Source organism: Bos grunniens, chromosome 20 (assembly GCF_055505025.1).
Source record: "Bos grunniens cultivar Pamir isolate PY7600 chromosome 20, Bosgru_T2T1.0, whole genome shotgun sequence".
NCBI classification, from domain to species: domain Eukaryota; kingdom Metazoa; phylum Chordata; class Mammalia; order Artiodactyla; family Bovidae; genus Bos; species Bos grunniens.
The window spans coordinates 50540034-50558257 of NC_141184.1; the positions used below are offsets into that span (position 1 = coordinate 50540034).

The 18224-nt window shown below is 39.3% G+C and overlaps 1 long non-coding RNA gene across 6 annotated transcripts in view; it reads left to right on the top strand.

Annotated features, from left to right (window-relative positions):
* Window positions 1–18224, top strand: part of LOC147350395 (uncharacterized) — a 108798-nt gene that overhangs the window by 43543 nt on the left and 47031 nt on the right. For 5 of the 6 annotated variants that reach the window (XR_015148815.1, XR_015148814.1, XR_015148813.1 and 2 more), the window contains one exon: window positions 4058–4259. The exons of the other annotated variant lie outside the window; for it this stretch is intronic. This is a non-coding gene — a long non-coding RNA (uncharacterized LOC147350395). The remainder of the gene's footprint in view (window positions 1–4057; window positions 4260–18224) is intronic. 6 annotated transcript variants of the gene reach the window in all.

Genomic DNA, 18224 nt, shown 5'->3' on the forward strand with positions numbered 1-18224 from the left:
CCCTCCTTCTCCTTGTTCTAGTCTTTTTTTCTTAGCTCATGAAATGCTTCTGTGAAGAGACTTTCAAAAATGTTTTCAGCATGGAAAATTTTTTAAATCAATAAGTATTCTTCCAAGTGACAACCTTGAATACTAATATTTTGAAAAGTAAGTTCTAGTGTGTTTGTAAAAAACAAATCATACAGCTAACCCTAGTGGGTTTCCCATCTCTGGTAATCCACTGCTGCGTACACACTGCCCCCAAAATGTAGTGAGGAAAATGGAAATCATTTTCTGATGCACACAGTCTCATGGGTCAGGAAGTCAGGCAGCGACAGCAGGGGCAGCGCCTCTCACCCTTCACCCGCCACGAGAGCTGGGGCCTCGGCCGAGTGGCCCAGTGGACTGGATGGCCTGAATAGGGCACTTTGAGGCCTCAGTTCTGCTATGGCCCTTGGTCCTTCTCCACATCTGAGATGGTTTTGGTTTTTGTTTTTTCCCCCTACTCACATGCCTAGCACCTGCCTTGATATGGCTAGAATGTCTGGCTCTGGCAGGTCATCTCTCCCCATGTAGACTCTCAAAATACCCAGATGCAACTTCCTCACAATGTGACAATCTGAGCAGCTGGTCTTCCAACCTAGTGGTTGGCTTTCCCCAAAGTGAGTGTTCCAGGAAGCGAGAAGTGAAACTTGCCAGTCTCATAAAGCCTGGCCTGGAAACTGATTCAGCATCTCTTCTACCATATGCTTTGAGGAAAAGCAGTCACAGAGCAACCTAGATTCAAGAGCCAGGGACATGAACCTCAGCATTCCATGAGGAGAAGCTCAAAAATGTTGGTCACTTTAATGAACCACGAAGCCTAAAGCTCTCCAGATAGATAGGACATGTATTCATGGATTCTTCTCTCATTTGTAAACATCAGAAATGTTCCAGGTATTGTATGGATTAAAGATGAAATAATAAGCATGGATTTTTCTAAGGATACTGTATGAATATGCTCAGAATGTAGATACACTGATTTTAATAAGGTTATTATAGTATGAAGATAATTCTGGTTAATGTTTATGTCTATATGGTAGACTCATTCTAACAAATAATCTATCAGCAAATTTTGATACTTTGGAAAGTAATCGCCTGATAGATTGATGCAGATTACCTGTGCATTATATTAGAAGTTATATAATCCTCTCTACCTTGTTCATGCTTGTCTCTTTTCCTGAAATATACTACTTACATTCATACTGAGTTTGCTTCCTAAAGTGTCTATCTAGTCATCAAAGTCCACATCTTCCTTTAAGTCTTTCCCATACCCAAGTTATGAGAATGGGGTTTCTGAGGCTCCATAATTCTTGGAAGCTTAGAAGAAAGAAATTTTCAGGTAAATTTTGGACTTGTGATTCTTCACATACTTTACCTCAGATTAAAGCTATTTATTTTCTCATTGTCTTTTCACTCCTGATAAGCACCTAGCAGGTGGTGCTTTATTTATTTATTTGCATGATATTTATTTACTTATTATGTGATTTATTTACACTTTTATTTATTTACATGATGCCATTCTTAGTGTGGTATCCTGCCCAGAGTAAGGGCTTGAGATGTACTGTTCAAGATAAATAATAAAGACAGATACATAAGGATTTCTGTTGATTGTGTAGAGTTATAGAAATATCCATGATGCTAAAATTTGTGATGAATTGAGCACTTAACCTAGACAGAACAATGGTAAGTGCCTATATACAAGATCCATTCAGCTTTATGAAATGAGAGTCCTGGTACTTGCCTAGGCATTATGCTGGGTGAAAACCTGAATGCAGCTTCCTCACTCAAGGCATGCTTATTCTAGGGGAGGAATTGAACACCACACAAGAAAGTGGATAACCATTTACAGAATTGTGATAAGGGCTATTAAAGGAAAGCACAGTATGCCAGGAGAGTATACAGATCTAACCAACCCAGTGGAGTGGTGGTTAAGAAGACAACTGTGGAGATGCCTTTTGGGCTGAATTTTAAAGGATGATCAGTAGTTAACAAAAGGGGTTACACAGTGGATTCCAGGACTTGAGGACGAAGGATGCATGACCTGTTGGAGAATGGAGAGAAGTGATGTTTATGCTGAGATCTGAAGGATAGATGGGAGTTGACCAGATGCATAGTGGAGGCAGATAATATCAGGCAGAAGAAACAATTAGTGGCATGTACCTAAGGTGGGAAAGAGCAGAGTTAAGAGAAACTGGGTGATAAGTGACAAAGGCAAGACTTAAATTCAGGCTCAGAGCTTTTATGTGAGAGAATATTTGCAAGTACCATTCCCCCTTAAGCTTCGGTGTGGACTAGCTCATACTGTGGACACGTGACTTACAGTTCTGAGTCTATTAAGAACAAAGTATATCTTCTCTATGCTCAAGATGGCTTCCCCACACCTCTCCAGTCACATTAGGAACGGTGACATTGTTAGAGAGGTTGTACAAATCATGGCAATTTCCAGACAGTGCTGGGCTCTAGAGAGTAGACTGCAACTCTGAGGCCAAGCCCAAATTTCATAGTAGACATGAGTGATGTTTTCTAAGTCCTTTAGCCACATAGTGAAGAGGGAGGCAAGGTCCTCTCCGCAGTGTGATTATCGAGGAAGAAGCTGCGTACAAACACACCAGACACTGTGGAGAGAAGCTTGGCTTAGATGCTGAAAAGATTCAGACTAAAGTGCTGGCCTGGCTTAAAAATCCTAGCCTCTTTTAATATCCTAGCCTCTTTTAATATCCTAGCCTAAAATTACCAGGTCTCTCATGCTGTTAACTTCACTGAGCTTAAAGTTTTTACCTGTAAGAAGAGTAAAAACTGACTCCAAGAGGCTATTGTGATGATTAATAAGATACTGTAAACAGAACTGTAGTCTATTAGACACTCTATAAATGATTATTATTGCTGTATTACTATTTCTATTTTACATTTTGTGTCCTTCAGTTACCAGAGCAGGAATAATGGCTCTTTAAATATTGACTTAACTCTTTCCCTCTATGTAGCACCTGTGTGTGGTAGAGAGAACAATGGCGTCCCCGAAGATGGCCACATTCTATTTCTTGGAACCTGTGAACAAGTTAAATTACATAGCAAAAGGGACTATGTGGATGTATTAATAATGGCATTAAATATCCTGAGATGAGATGATTATACCAGATTATCAGGGTGTAGTCACAACGATCATTATAAAACTGGAGGCAAGAAGGTCAAAAGCAGGAAAATTGGAAGATACTACTCCCTGGCTTTAACGATGGAGGAACAAATTCTCCCCTAGAACCTCCAGAAGAAACCCAGCCATGTGGACACCTTGATTTTAGCCCACTGAGATCTATTTTGAACTTCTGAACCACTTGTACTATAGGTGTGTTGTTCTAAGCCATTAAGTTTGTGGTAATTTTTTACAATGGCAGTGGAAAACTAATGCATGATGGGACAAATAGTTTTAGCTAGTAAAATTTTTATGTGGAAGCTTTGTGCATAGGAAAGCATCTTCATTTATATACACAGCCCTTATAAAATTATCTGCTCATATTGATGAATGGTGCTTCTGGAAGAAAGAGCCTGTTCTGCACCTGAATTTATCCCAATAATCTCTTAATTTCTCCTTTTCTTTGTCATAATGTTATTTTTTTCCCTTGTTTGTTTGAAGGATAGACAAAAAATAAAAATAATGCACTAGAAAGTCTTTTGAGAAGAGGATTTCCCAAGATGTTTCTGTGTCTGGCATGATGGAACTCCCCCAGTGGTATTTATAACTGGAAAGCACTGGGTTCTTCAAAGTTCACACCGAATGAGAGCCCCGTCTCATGGTCAGGGGGATGTCATCTGCCATTGCCATGACTTCCTGCCAAAACGATTCCTTGCCTGTCCCAGGAAGGGTATTTTTATGCAAGAAGTTTCAGTATAATCTACTTTTAAAAATGTGAGAGTTTAAAAGTAGTTGGTAATTCAGTCTTACTCTTGGTACTGAATGGTTTTGTAATAAAATCATTTTAGAGTTGAGTTCTTTCTGTCCCTCTGTCCTATTTTAATTTTTTTTTTTTTTTTTTACTTATAGCCTTCTGATCTCCAACTTCAAGCCATTTACTCTGCAGCGAATAGCCAAGCATTTTCACTTGGCTGGCTATGTCTCGGATGTTCCTGTTTGTTTATGCATTTGCTTGTCGGGAAGTAAAGTATAAAACTTTTAACAAACACCTTTACCTTTGTTAAATAGATATAGAGCCAACAAAGTATAATATGAAATTCAATACAGAAAGGTGAGTAAAGTTTGAACTTAATACTAGAAATGTTTGTGTTTTTCTCAAAATTTATCAACTTTCTGTACCTCATACTTAGCCTTTAGAGTTTTTAAGACCATGTCAATACTATGGAAACAAAATGCCAAGCCAAGTTTCTAATGCCGATTAATTATTGAATATTGCTCTCAGAACTGTAGTTATTTCTCTGAAGATCAATCATGGCTTTATATGTGGGCTACCAATACTGCTCCATTCATGTATACTAAAGTATTTCTACTGATGAAGAAAAATTTGTATAGAATGGTAACTTATGCCATATCTAAGAGGAAAATAGCTACTTTAGTTGAAACTTCTAATGATATCAAGTTTACTATAATAGAATTGAAATTGCTCTGAAATCACATATTTCCTACGTAGCACTAAAACGAGAACTGTAACAGACTCATTACATTTGAGCCCTTTAATAATTTTTATCTTCTTCCTAACTAAACCTGCCTGTAATATGCAACTAGACTTCCATGATTTAACACAGAGCATTGCTTCACTATGTAGGGAGGGTACAAATTACTTTCAGAAAAGATCTGTTGCATGTGGTTTGGAAAATCTAATTTTGATTCTGATCTGGGTCTTCCCATATCTCCACTCAAAATTGCCTTGTAGAATATCTAGTAAGTTTATGACAAACTGTGAAGCAAATAAATTAGCCTTTCAGTGAGGCCCTAGATGATACCAAGGGTCATAATCTCAAGAAACTGGAGTGACCCTCTCTAGAAAGAAACAGCCAGAGAACTATTTCAAAGGTGTGATTTTAAAAATGCAGTAGATTACTTCACTTAGCATAATGCCTTCCAATGAGATCACTTTTATATGTGGAATCTAAAAAATACAACAAACTGGCGAATGTAATAAAAAAGCAAACTCATAGATACAGAGAACAAACAAGTGGTTACCAGGAGGGAGAGGCAAGGAGGGAGGGACAATACAGGGACAGGGGATTAAGAGGTCCCATCTATTAGGTATAAAATAAGCTACAAGGATATATTGTACAACACGGGGAATATGACCAATATTTTATAGTAATTCTAAATAGATATAACCCTTAAAATTATGAAACATTATATTGTATACCTCTAACATATATATTGAGAGGGCAATAGCAACCCACTCCAGTACTCTTGCCTGGAAAATCCCATGGGCTGAGGAGCCTGATAGGCTGCAGTCCATAGGGTCGCTAAGAGTTGGACATGACTGAGCGACTTCACTTTCACTTTTCACTTTCACGCATTGGAGAAGGAAATGGCAACCCACTCCAGTGTCCTTGCCTGGAGAATCCCAGGGACGGGAGAGCCTGGTGGGCTGCCGTCTATGGGGTCGCACAGAGTCGGACATGACTGAAGCGACTTAGCAGCAGCAGCAGCAGCAACATGTATATTAATAATAAAGTAGATCAACTATACATAAAAGTGTTTTTCCATAAAAATAAAACTTTAAAAAGAGACACTGTCAATACTCTTTTCATATCCTCTCACCTGTTCGGTATAAGGTGACCAAATTCAAATGCATTTCTCTGCCTAGGGGCTTCTTCCACATTCTAGCATTCACTTTGCTGCCCATAGGCTGGGCTGGGTGAGGCAGAGAATTAGCGTTCTGCCTGGAAACCACCTTCCTTTTGTGACTGACAAATAGGCCAGCTCCATCACCCTCAGGTTAGATAAGTCTGAGACATGTATTCTACACTGGCTCACAGCCTTCTCTAGAGGGCTTAAACTCTAGTGACCAATAGTAGAAACTTGCTTTGTGAAAATCCTTTGTTACTTGCTTTTATCTTCCTATCTCATTCCTCTACTTCTCTGCCAGAATTACCTTCGATATAAACTACCATTTAGGTCCCTGGAATCCATTTCTAGCAAAGGACATACCTTTTGAAAAGCAACTTTTTTTTTCCCTCCCAACTTTATTGAGATATAATAATTGACATATAACTTTGTGTAACTTTTAAGTACAACAGTGATTTGATACATGTATATATTGTGAAATGATTGCTATAATATGGTTACATCATCTTGTAATAAGTACTGTCTTTTCCTAGTAGTAAGAACATTTAAGATCTACAGTTCTACTCTCTTAACAACTTCCAAGTATATAACACAGTACTGTTAATTCTTGTCACCATGCTGTAAATTAGGTGCCCGGAACTTATTCATCTCATAAGTGGAAGTTTGTTCCCTTCGACCAACATCCCCCCCGCCCCCCCATTTTCCCTAGTTTCTGGAAACCACCATTCTACTCTCTGCTATCATGAGTTCAGTTTTTTGGGGGGTTTTTGTTTTTTTGTTTGTTTGTTTTAGATTCTATGTATCATGAGATCATCTAGTATTTGACTTTATCTGACTTGTTTCACTTGGAATAATACCCCTCAAGTTTCATCCATGTTGTTGCAAGTGGCAGGATTTTCTACTTTTTTATGGCTGAATAATTCAGTGTGTGTGATTATCATTTGTTTATCCATTCATCTGTTGATGTGCATTTCAGTTATTTCCATGTCTTGGCTATTATAAATAAGGCTACAGTGAGCTTTGTGGTGCATATATCTCTTTGAGGCAGTGATTTTATTTTCTTTAGATATATACTCAGAAGTAGGATTGCTAATCATAGAGTAGTTCTGTTTTAATTATTTGAGGCAATCCACACTGTTTTCCATAGTGGATGTATGACTTTGCATTTTTGCCAATTGTGTACAAAGGTTCTCCTTTTTGTACATCCTGGCCAAACCGTGTTACTTGTTGTCTTTTTGATAGTAGTCATCCTAACTGTTGTAAAGAGACATCTCATTGTGGTTTTAATTTGCATTTCCCTGATGATTAATGAGGAGAAGGCAATGGCACCCCACTCCAGTACTCTTGCCTGGAAAATCCCATGGACGGAGGAGCCTGGTGGGCTGCAGTCCATGAGGTCGCTAGGAGTTGGACACGACTGAGCGACTTCACTTTCACTTTTCACTTTCATGCACTGGAGAAGGAAATGGCAACCCACTCCAGTGTTCTTGCCTGGAGAATCCCAGGGACAGGGGAGCCTGGTGGGCTGCCGTCTATGGGTCACACAGAGTCGGACACGACTGAAGCGACTTAGCAGTAGCAGCAGATGATTAATGATGCTGAGCACCTTTTTATGTGCCTGCTGGCTATCTGTATGTATTCTTTGAAACAATGTCTCTTCAGGTCCTCTGCCCTTTTAAAATTGGATTATTAGTCTTTTTGATATCAAGTTGTATGAATTTCTTACATATTTTAGACATTAGCCCATTTTCTGTTATATGGTTTACAAATATTTTCTCCCATTTTAGATTTATCTCTTCATTTTTTGGTTGTGTCTTTTGCCATGCAGAAGCTTTTTAAGTAGTCCCACCTGTTTTTATTTGCTTTTGTTTCTTGTGCTTTTGGTGTCATCTCCAAAAAAGCATTGCCAAGAGCAATCAGGGAGTTTTCTCCTCTATACTTTCTTTTAAGGAGTATTATGGTTTCAGGTCTTACATTTAAATCTTTAATCCATTGTGAGTGAATTTTTATGTGTGGTTTAAGACAGAGGTCCAATTTCACTCTTTTGCATGGGCCAGTTTTTCTACTATCACTTGTTGACAAGACTATTCTTTCCACACTGAGTATTCTACACTCTCTAGTTGATCACATATGCATGCTTTTTTTGTTTGTTTGTTTTTTTCTGGGCTCTCAGTTCTGTTTCACTGGTCCATGTGTCTGTTTTTATGCTAGTACCATCTATTTGATTAGTTTTATAATATAGTTTGAAATCAAGAAGTGTGATGCCTCCAGCTTTGACTCAAGATTGCTTTGGCCACTTGGGGTCTTATTTTTTTTTTTTTTTCTATTTCTGCAGGTGGCGGCGGGTGGGTGGGGAATCCCATTCCCCTCCGCCACCCCCTCCCCCCTCCCCCGAAATAGACAAACCTGAATTTTTCCATTTTCATTTTGGGAACTTTTCTAATTCCCAAAATGGAATTTTGATAGGGATTGCACTGAGTCTCTATATGGCTTTGGGTAGTAGGGACATTTTAACAATATTAATTCTTCTGATTCGTGAACATGAGATATCTTTCCATTTATTTGTGTCTTCTCCAATTTCCTTCATCATTGTCTTATAGTTTTCAGTGTACAGATCTTTTACCTCCTTGATTAAATGTGCCTATTTCATATTTTAAATTTGAAAACATAAGCTCAAGCACAATTACCAAGAGGCTCAGTGAAGGACAAAGAAATATGAAGCCCAACTATACATATTCATCATTTGCATCTGCTCATTGTTCCTGCTCAAAAGTAAATGTTTCCATTGTTTGTGAAAATGGAAAACACGTTCCTGAGCATTTTAATGAGATTAACTTGATTTCAGGATTTTAAAGTAGCATCCAAAAAAAAAAAAACAATCCACATAGCTAAAATGATCCACTCATGATTATGGAAATTCTTTTTAGGAGATACTGATTAAGGAGGAAGCTAATTTAATATTAATTATTTTGCTATGCTCTTTTTCCATCAAATAGAAAAAGAGTATGAACCAGAGAAAATTGCTTGATAAAAGTTAGGCTTTCCAGGTGGCGCTAGTGGTAAAGAATCTGCCTGCCAATTCAAGAGACCTAAGAGACGAGAGTTCAATCCCTGGATTAGGAAGATTCCCTGGAGGAGGAGGAAATGGCAGCCCACTCTAATTCTCTTGCCAGGAGAATCCCATGGACAGAGGAGCCTAGTGGGCTACAGTCCACAGCGTCACAAAGACTCAGGCATGACTGAGTGGCTGAGCACAATAAAATGTTTTAGCTTGGAAGAGTTAGAATTGATTCTGTATTATCAAAGTAGTAATTACCTTGGAAATAAGGTGCTTTTCACTGCTAATAGCTCATTTTAATAATTCAACAGTTTCCTGTTTGAGGCATTTTAAAAACAGCACTTCAGAAAAATGGTCATGTTTGTAAACTTTGTTACTGTTCTGAAAATATGATTGCCTTTTGACTCTAAGTAAGATTAAATTTATTGCTTGGTTTTTGGCTCTTCTCTAAAGTTATTTTCAGTTACTTTAATATCTGCCTTTTAGCTTCCTGATAATTTCCATTTTCATTATTTCCTTTCTCTCAGTCCTATTAGGGGGTAAAAAATGTTCAAGGCAAACATATCGGCTGGAGTTGGTATTGGGCTTGGCTGTACTGTGTTGTCTAGAAGCTGATTATCCCAGAAACACATTTGCTTCAACACTGAAAGTTTTACTGGCAGTACATTAAATCTAGCTTTCAATCTGCACCAAGTTCTACAGGATTGTCCAGTGTGGTGGTGTTTCAGCTGAGGTTCCAGTGACTGGAGTATTGTGCTGATGAGACAAATAGTTTAGTCTAATTGCAAACTCAAGTATAAAGTGTATGGCATTTCTGCCATTCCTGGGAACAGTAAGCATACTTAAGTGGAACTCTAACATTTCTTGAATGTGATTATTTTTAACTTGCCTTAGTTTTCCATCATGAACATTTAAAAGATGTTCAAGGAGCTCTGTAAATTAATACCATCCTATCAACTCATGAAACCTTGCTGAGGTCAATTAAAAAACTTAGAGTAAACATTAAAGATACAATGACCACACTATACTGCAGGATTTTTTTAGGATGCATTATTATGTCAGAGAAGGTATTATGGAATTGAATGGTTAAGGATAGGTATGCATTTTAGGTTCTGGTTAAAGTCTTTGCTTCACTTAACTTGGATTATATTATTGACCTAAGGTAACTGGTTCAAAATTTTTTTAGATATAGAATAATAAAGCCTAATAACAAATTATTAAAGAGAAAAACTATCCATTTTGCAATGGGAACAGAAGCAAGGAAACATTTAAAATGTTTGGAAAATAGACAGTAGAAAGTAAAATCCATGAGTAAACCAGCTTAAAATCGATTTGCTTCTATTATGGTTACAATTAGGATTGCATTTTTAAAATGTATAGACCTGTTTAAATTATGGTAATCTTTTGGTTGGAACACAGAGGACTCTTGCACTCAATTGTTTCCAGGGCAGCACAATCCTGCTACTGGAAAAGGGAAGGGGGAACCAATTAGAGTCCTTGGAAAAAGTGTTGGAGCAGGACAAATGAGGATGGTAGCCATGGGGAAGATAAATGGCCACCACACTGGTGTTACCCACTAGAATCTGTTCAGTGTTGCTGACTGGCTATTAAATAGCACCAGAAAGAAAAGACCATTTTCTCTAAGATTAGCCCACTGCCTAAATCATGTTAATGCTTTTATCAGGCCCACCTGGCTGATTTTTTGAGGTCCTTCTGATGGTTCATACTTAGGGGAATACTAGGAGACAGGACTGCATTAAATAGTTTTAGATATAAATTCTTCAAGCCTTAGTTTTTATTATTCATAAGATAGTTATAATCTTCCTACTCACTTCCAGAGGTGTTGTGAAAACCAACTAGCTTAATATATATTAAAAGGCTATGAAAATTGTCAAGTATTAGTAACTATAAGATGGCATGATGATGACATCATAATACATACCATACTCATTATCTCTCAGGCACAGTTTTAGATGTTATATTGTCTTACTCAAACCTTTGAACAACTCTGTGAAGTAGGTAATATTATTATCATCCTTATCCTATGGATAAAATTGAAAAAAACAGAGACTAAAGAATTTTTCCAAGGTCATAGTAGGGGATAGAGCCCAGAATCAGTCCTGTGCAACAGTGTCTCAGAACCCATAAACTTGTATAAGTCACTGCCCCCTGTTCATGGTACACTGTCCAGTGATGATGATGATGGTGACAACAAGGGCAACAGTGATGAAGCTGACTATTGATCACAATTATCTAATTTAGAAAATAGCCTGGGGCCAAAATATAGCTGAACACTTGATGTGAAAGTTGCTCAGTCATGTCCAACTCTTTGTACCCCATGGACTGTACCGTCCATGGAATTCTCCAGGCCAAAATACTGAAGTGGGTAGCTGTTCCCTTTTCCAGGGGATCTTCCCAAGCCAGGGATTGAACCCAGGGTCCCTGCATTGCAAGCAGATTCTTTACCAGGTGGGCCACCAGGGAATAAACTGAAACAAAACTGACTCTCTTGTAAATTCTAAAACTGATTTTTATCGCAAAAGGGGCTAATCTGGAGCTAAACCTCAGGTAAATTTCCTCTCCCTCTTTCCCTTATTCTGATGTGTAGACATACGCCCATTATAAATACATGACATTCAGAAGGTTCTTAGACGTCAAGAAGTTCTGACCTTTCAGCAAATAGATGTATTACAAACTAGGCCCCCAGAACTCTACTTCACTAGAACTGACTTTGGGTCTTTGGACAAGGGATGAGTCAAGTTTCACTTCCACGTACTCATTCCTTTTTCTCTCTGGGGAAAAATGTTAATATTCTTGGGGGAGGTATAGTATTAAAAGTTTTGCACATTTATAAGTTAGCACAAATGAGATTTTCTCAGTCAACTTTTTAAAATCACAGCTAAAAAGGGAACAGTCTCCTGTTACACAATATACGTGAGCCTTAAATGGGAGATAAAGTATTGGAGAAGCCCAATTTTAATCTTTGTCCAAAATGGAAGCCTTGGGTAAACAGAGGGCAACCGAAGGACATGGGAAATGGGGTCAGGGAAAACGTACTACTTAAAAGCGTGGATTGTGAAGGGGTTGGAGCAGGTGCCACTGAAGCAAACTTCACATTTTGGGAGCTTCATAAGCACTGACATCCTTTAATATTCATAGATGAAGACAGAACAGACTTTGGGTGCTTGTTCTGGCAAAATGGAAAACTCATGACAGACACAATTAAAAGAGCGGAGAGTCATATGACTTATCAATATCTGATTAAAGAAGGAGAATTTTTCATAAAGTGTTTCTTTGTTTTTTTCACGTAGATATATATTTATAATTGGAATATAAATGCTTTACAATGTTGTATTAGTTTCTGATGTACAACATGAATCAGCTATATGTATACATACATTCCCTCCCACTTAAGTCTCTGACAGGCGACCCCCCCTCCCCACCCCGCAGCCATCCCATCCCTCTAGGTCATCACAGAGCCACAAGCTGAGTTCCCTGTTATACTCTTTGGATTACAAGAAGTTATATCCAGGAAAAGGAAAGAAAAAAAAGAGTGTTATTTAAGAACATAGCAGATCTGGAACTTGAACGGGAAGGGTGCAGGAAGCTAGAGCTGTTCCAGGGTGGCTCACCCCCTCAACAGCACCTGAGCTCTGTCTTCCATCTGCCTCCTCACAGCTTCCCAAGGCCACATCATTGGTGTCTACTCTGGGCAGGCCCAGCTGGCTCAGCTTCTCTGAACTACCTCATTGTTACAATGTTTTCCTATTACACAATAGAAAGATAGGTGAAGCTCAGGGGCCATGTTGCCACACCAACTTCCTTTGTAAATTGCTGGACAATTTTGGGGTTGACTCTCCTTGGGTTGGTTGGGTGGGGCAAGAAAAGTAGAGGGGCTTGGTGAAAAACATGTTAACCAAAGGCCCCCCCCCCCCCCCCCCCCCCCCCCCCCCCGTTCCAAAAACAAATCATGAACCCATTAGAAAAAATGTAGCCAGATGAAGTATTGTGATTAAATAATGATGCTTTTGAACTGTGGTGTTGGAGAAGCCTCTTGAGGGTCCCTTGGACTGCAAGGACGTCCAACCAGTCCATCCTAAAGGAAATCAGTCCTGGGTGTTCATTGGAAGGACTGATGCTAAAGCTGAAACTCCAATACTTTGGCCACCTGATTCAAAGAACTGACTCATTGGAAAAGACCCTGATGCTGGGAGGGATTGGGGGCAGGAGGAGAAGGGGACCGACAGAGGATGAAATGGCTGGATGGCATCACCAATTCAATGGACATGAGTTTGAGTGAACTCCAAGAGTTGGTGATGGACAGGGAGGCTTGGCGTGCTGTGATTCATGCGGTCGCCAAGAGTCGGACATGACTGAGCGACTGAACTGAACTGAATGTTTCTTGACATCCATCAACATTTGTGTTTTAATTAAGTAGATAAAATGTATTTGTGTATAACTAAATCCATAAGTTAACCTCAAAGCCTTTTAACTGTTTGTTTATTTATTTTTGGTTGTGCTGGGTCTTGGATGCTGCACTGGCTTTTCTCTATCTGCCGTGAGCGGGGGCTGCTCTCTGGTTGCAGCAGGCTTCTCACTGTGGTGGCTTCTCTTGTTGTGGAGCATGGGCTCTAGGGCACGTGGGCTTCAGTGGTTGTGGCTCCTGAGCTCCAGAGCACAGGCTCAGTTGTTGCGGTGCGTGGGCTTAGTTGCTTGACAGCATGTGGAATCTTCCCGGATCAGGGATTAAACCCATTTTCCTGCACTGGCATGTGGATTCTTCACTACTGTGCCACCAGGGAAGTCCCTAACCTCAAAATTTTAAAGGAAACCATTTACATATATAGTTAGAGAGTGAAACCACAAGAGGGAAAAGCATCAGATCTCATGTTTTAAGTGAATGATTGATTATCATTTTAGAGGGATAATAAACATAGATTATTTAGAATTACCTGGTGTTATGAACTGAATTGTATCTCTCCAAAATTCATATGTGGAAGCCCTATCTCCCAATCTGACTGTATTTAGAGATAAGGCTTATGAAGGTAATTAGATTTAATAAGGTCATAAGGAGGGAACCTTAACCCCTTAGGACTGATATCCCTAATTAGAAGAGGAAGAAGCACCAAGAATGCATATCCAAAGAGAAAGGGCCTTGTGAGGGCTAGAAGGGGGCCATCTACAAGTCACAGATACGGTCTCACCAGAAGCCAACCCTGCCAAGCCCTTGATCTTGCACTTCCAACCTCCAGAAGTGGTAAGAAAAATAATGCTTGTGTTTAAGTCATCAGCCTGTGACATTTTGTTATGGAAACCCAAGTCAGCTAATACAACTGGGTTGATTTTTCACGGGTCTGAAGTTTATAACATTTGCCTAATAGAACTGTGGGCTTCCCAGATGGCTTAGTGGTAAAGAATCTGCCTGCCAATGTAGGAGACATGGATTCGATCCTGGGTCGGGAAGATCCCCTCCCTGGAGAAGGAAATAGCAACCCACTCATGTATTCTTGCCTAAAGATTCCCATGGACAGAGAAGCCTGGTGGGCTATAGTCCATGGGGTCACAAAAGAGACATGACTTGGAAACTAAGAAACAACAACACTAGAACTGTAGATCTACCAGATAAGACAGGTCCTATAACGTGAACACAGCTAAGTGATCTTGTGGGGCCACTTTTTGTAGTATTCATGCACAGCTTATTACAGAGGGTTGCATTAATATGCCCAAACATTATTACTGATTATACCTATCATTATTTTATATAGCAATAGAGTCTTTGCTTATCTATCAGTCTCTATGTCTTGCTGGGCCAATAGAAAAAGATCTATACTAAAGGAAAAACATAAATTGGTTTCCCTTTACATTTGGAAAGCCAAGGGATGCTGTTTCTTCTTGAAGATAAATTCATTCCATTACTGCTCATGCATTTTCAGAACAAAATGTCTAAATCTAATATCTGAGTCTTCTTACTAAGTCTTCCTATAGTCTCACTCCCAGGTTCCACTGCTGCTGCTGCTGCTGCTAAGTCGCTTCAGTCGTGTCCAACTCTGTGCGACCCCATAGACGGCAGCCCACCAGGTTCCCCTGTCCCTGGGATTTTCCAGGCAAGAGTACTGGAGTGGGGTGCCATTGCCTTCTCTGCCTAGGTTCCACTAACCTAGGGTAAAATGTCATACTAATAGTAGTGTTAGTTACTAGTCATGTCTGACCCTTTGTGACCCTACTGACTGTAGCCTGCCAGGGTGTTCTGACCATGGGATCTCCATGCAAGAACACTGGATTGGATTGCCATTCCCTTCTCCAGAGGATCTTCCCAACCCAGGGATCGAACCCAGATCTCCTGTGTTGCAGGCAGGTTCTTTACTGTCTGAGCTACAGGGAAGTTCTACTAAAGGTTATATTCAATTGTCTGCCTCAGTCCTTTCCAGGAATTTGAGGAAGCTTAATTTCACTTACCTCAAAATTCCCTTTCAATTATTGTTAATATTTTTAAATGATGCTAAATATTAATATTTTTAAATTTAAAAACAACTTTTATTTTTTAGACATATATACTGAAATATTTATAGATGAAAGGATAACATGCTTGGCACTTGCTTCAAAATCCAGGGATGGGAGCTATAGATATAACAAGTTTAGTCATGAGTAGAAAATTTTTGAAGTTTTGTGATTGGTGCAGGAATGTAATATATAATTTACTAAAATCTTGTATAAATTTGAAAAATTTCATAACAAGTTAAATAGTTTTTCTGTGAAGAGCAAGAAACCCCAGGGATGTGATGTGTGTGCTCTGAAACGGGATTGCTGGCTCATCAAGGCCATCATGTATATTGCATGTCCAAGTTATGACCTGATCAATCCTCATCCCTATATTACTGGCTCCTATAATGCTAAGGTGAGGCTCTTCAGCTTCTCTCCAGCAATCACTTGACTGAAGCTATGATCTATTACCAGTGACAGGTCTTTCATAACACCTCACCTATCCTTAGATTTTATCTCACCCTTAGAAATACAGCTCTTTTTCTGTCCATTCAGTTCAGTTCAGTTGTTCAGTCATGTCCAACTCTTTGCGACCCCATGGACTGCAGTACGCCAGGCCTCCTACTCCATCACCAACTCCTGGAGCTTACTCAAACTCATGGCCATTGAGTCAGTGATGCTATCCAACCGTCTCATCCTCTGTCATCCCTTCTCCTCCTGCCTTCAATCTTTCCCAGCATCAGGGTCTTTTCCAATGAGTCAGTTCTTCAAATCAGGTGTCCAAAGTATTGGAGTTTCAGCTTTAGCATCGGTCCTTCCAATGAATATTCAGGACTGATCTCCTTTAGGATGGACTGGTTGGATCTCCTTGCAGTCCAAGGGACTCTCAAGAGTCTTCTCCAGCACCACAGTTCAAAAGCATCAATTCTTCGGCGCTCAGCTTTCTTTATAGTCCAACTCTCACATCCATACATGACTGCTGGAAAAACCATAACCTTGACTAGACAGACCTTTGTTGGCAAAATAATGTCTCTGCTTTTTAATGTGCTGTCTAGGTTTCTCTGTGTTAGGCTTTTCTTAGTTCATAAATGTCACCATTCTGTTGAGAGTCTAGGATAGAAGTATCAGTTCACTGACAGAACATCTTACTGTTCTCAAAATCATTTTTTCTTTGTTAATTCTCTTAACTATCCCTGCCTTCTTTCCTCCCTTCTCCACTTCCAGTAAGTGTTAGACAAAGCTTGTGGTCATTGATTCTCTACAACCAGAGTGTACATCCATTCCCTCCAGTATTCTCTCTGGAGAGAAAGGTTGACCTTTATTGCTCAACTTCTTAGAGATAAGTCTTTATCTCTCACTCAGTATATGAGCCCTAATTCAAACAAAGCTCCTATTGGCTCCAGGTCATGCAGCTCTACAATTCATTTATAGCTGTCTGAATTCTTAGTGTCCACATGCACAAACACACACACAGCAATAGAAGACTTCTAAAACCTTTCTGACTATGACACTTGGCCAATCCAATTATATATCATCCATGGGATGAGTGACGTATTTTGAGAGACTGATATTCTGGGTAGCTAATGATTACACCTCCATAAAAAAATAGACTCCTGCCAACTGGACAGTTAGATCTGGATTCATTCTGGAATGGTTCTGGTGTCAAGCTTGTAAACATAGCCTACACGTTTTGGGGTTCTAGAATTTAAGAACGACCTTCTTTGTTTCTCTAAGAACATAATGTTCTTTGGAGACATAGGAAGTGTTGGTGATGGAGCAGACAGCCTCTGCTGAAAGCCCATATGTTCAGCACTGACACAGAGGCTGGCATGGCAAGAGTGGGCGGAGTGCACTGTCATACCAAGCTGGCATTCGTAATCTCAAAGAACAGGCTGTGACCTTGATGACAGAATTATGCTGCTTGCCTTTCTCCTCTCGAGCTTACACAGTATACTCTGAAAATGTCTACTTTGGTAAGGTTTATTCAGGAGACAAGACAGTCTCCTAGTAACAACTGAATTCTAGAATTGGAAATCAAAGTATCACCATATGCATTAGAATGATTAAATTTACTGAACATTCTTCCAAGGAGAACAGTTTGTTTCTGACTCATTCCTAGTACCTTTTTTTTTTTCTTTGACTGTTCATCCCTAAGAGAGGGGACCATTTAAGACTATTAATGACTAATGAAACTTTAATCATACTCTGATACACAGACTATTTAGCCATAAAGCAGCTTCTTAGGGGGTGGTGTACTGGAGTGGGAGAAACATAGTTTGGAACATTTTCCTGTGAAACAGCAATATTTCTGTCAAGGATACATTCAACTGGAAAAAGATTTCAGGAAAAACATGGCCTGGCTTTATGTGATAAACTCCCTGATAGATAGTTTCCTTCCTGAAAATAAAGGTCCTTGGTGAAACTAGCCCACGCCTTCCCATGGCAATAATCTTAGTTGGTATTTAAGAACACTTATAGGCAGATAGTTCTTCTTCATAGCTAAGCTCCCTTTCTTCCCTATTTCCTTTTTTCAGGCCTGGAGGAAATGGAACACTCTAGTCACATTTTCTTCATTCAAATAAATGAAGACAGTTCTTTTATATCCAAGATAAATAACTATAATTTCTTAAGTGTTGACTTAAAGGGCTTGTTTTCTCATTCTTTGGTTTTCCTTTTTTCTTGGACCCTTAATTTGTTTTTATGTGTAAGTTTCTGAGACCCCCAAATAGACAAACACATAGTATTCTAAGTCCTGAATACTTTCTAAAGGGGTGAATCATTTCTCCCTCCTGTTGTATTATTTTTAAATAATGCATTGAAATTTATAGTCAGCATCTTGATGCTTGATTTTCTGCTATAGTCCTGGGAAGACAATAGCATACGTTGCAT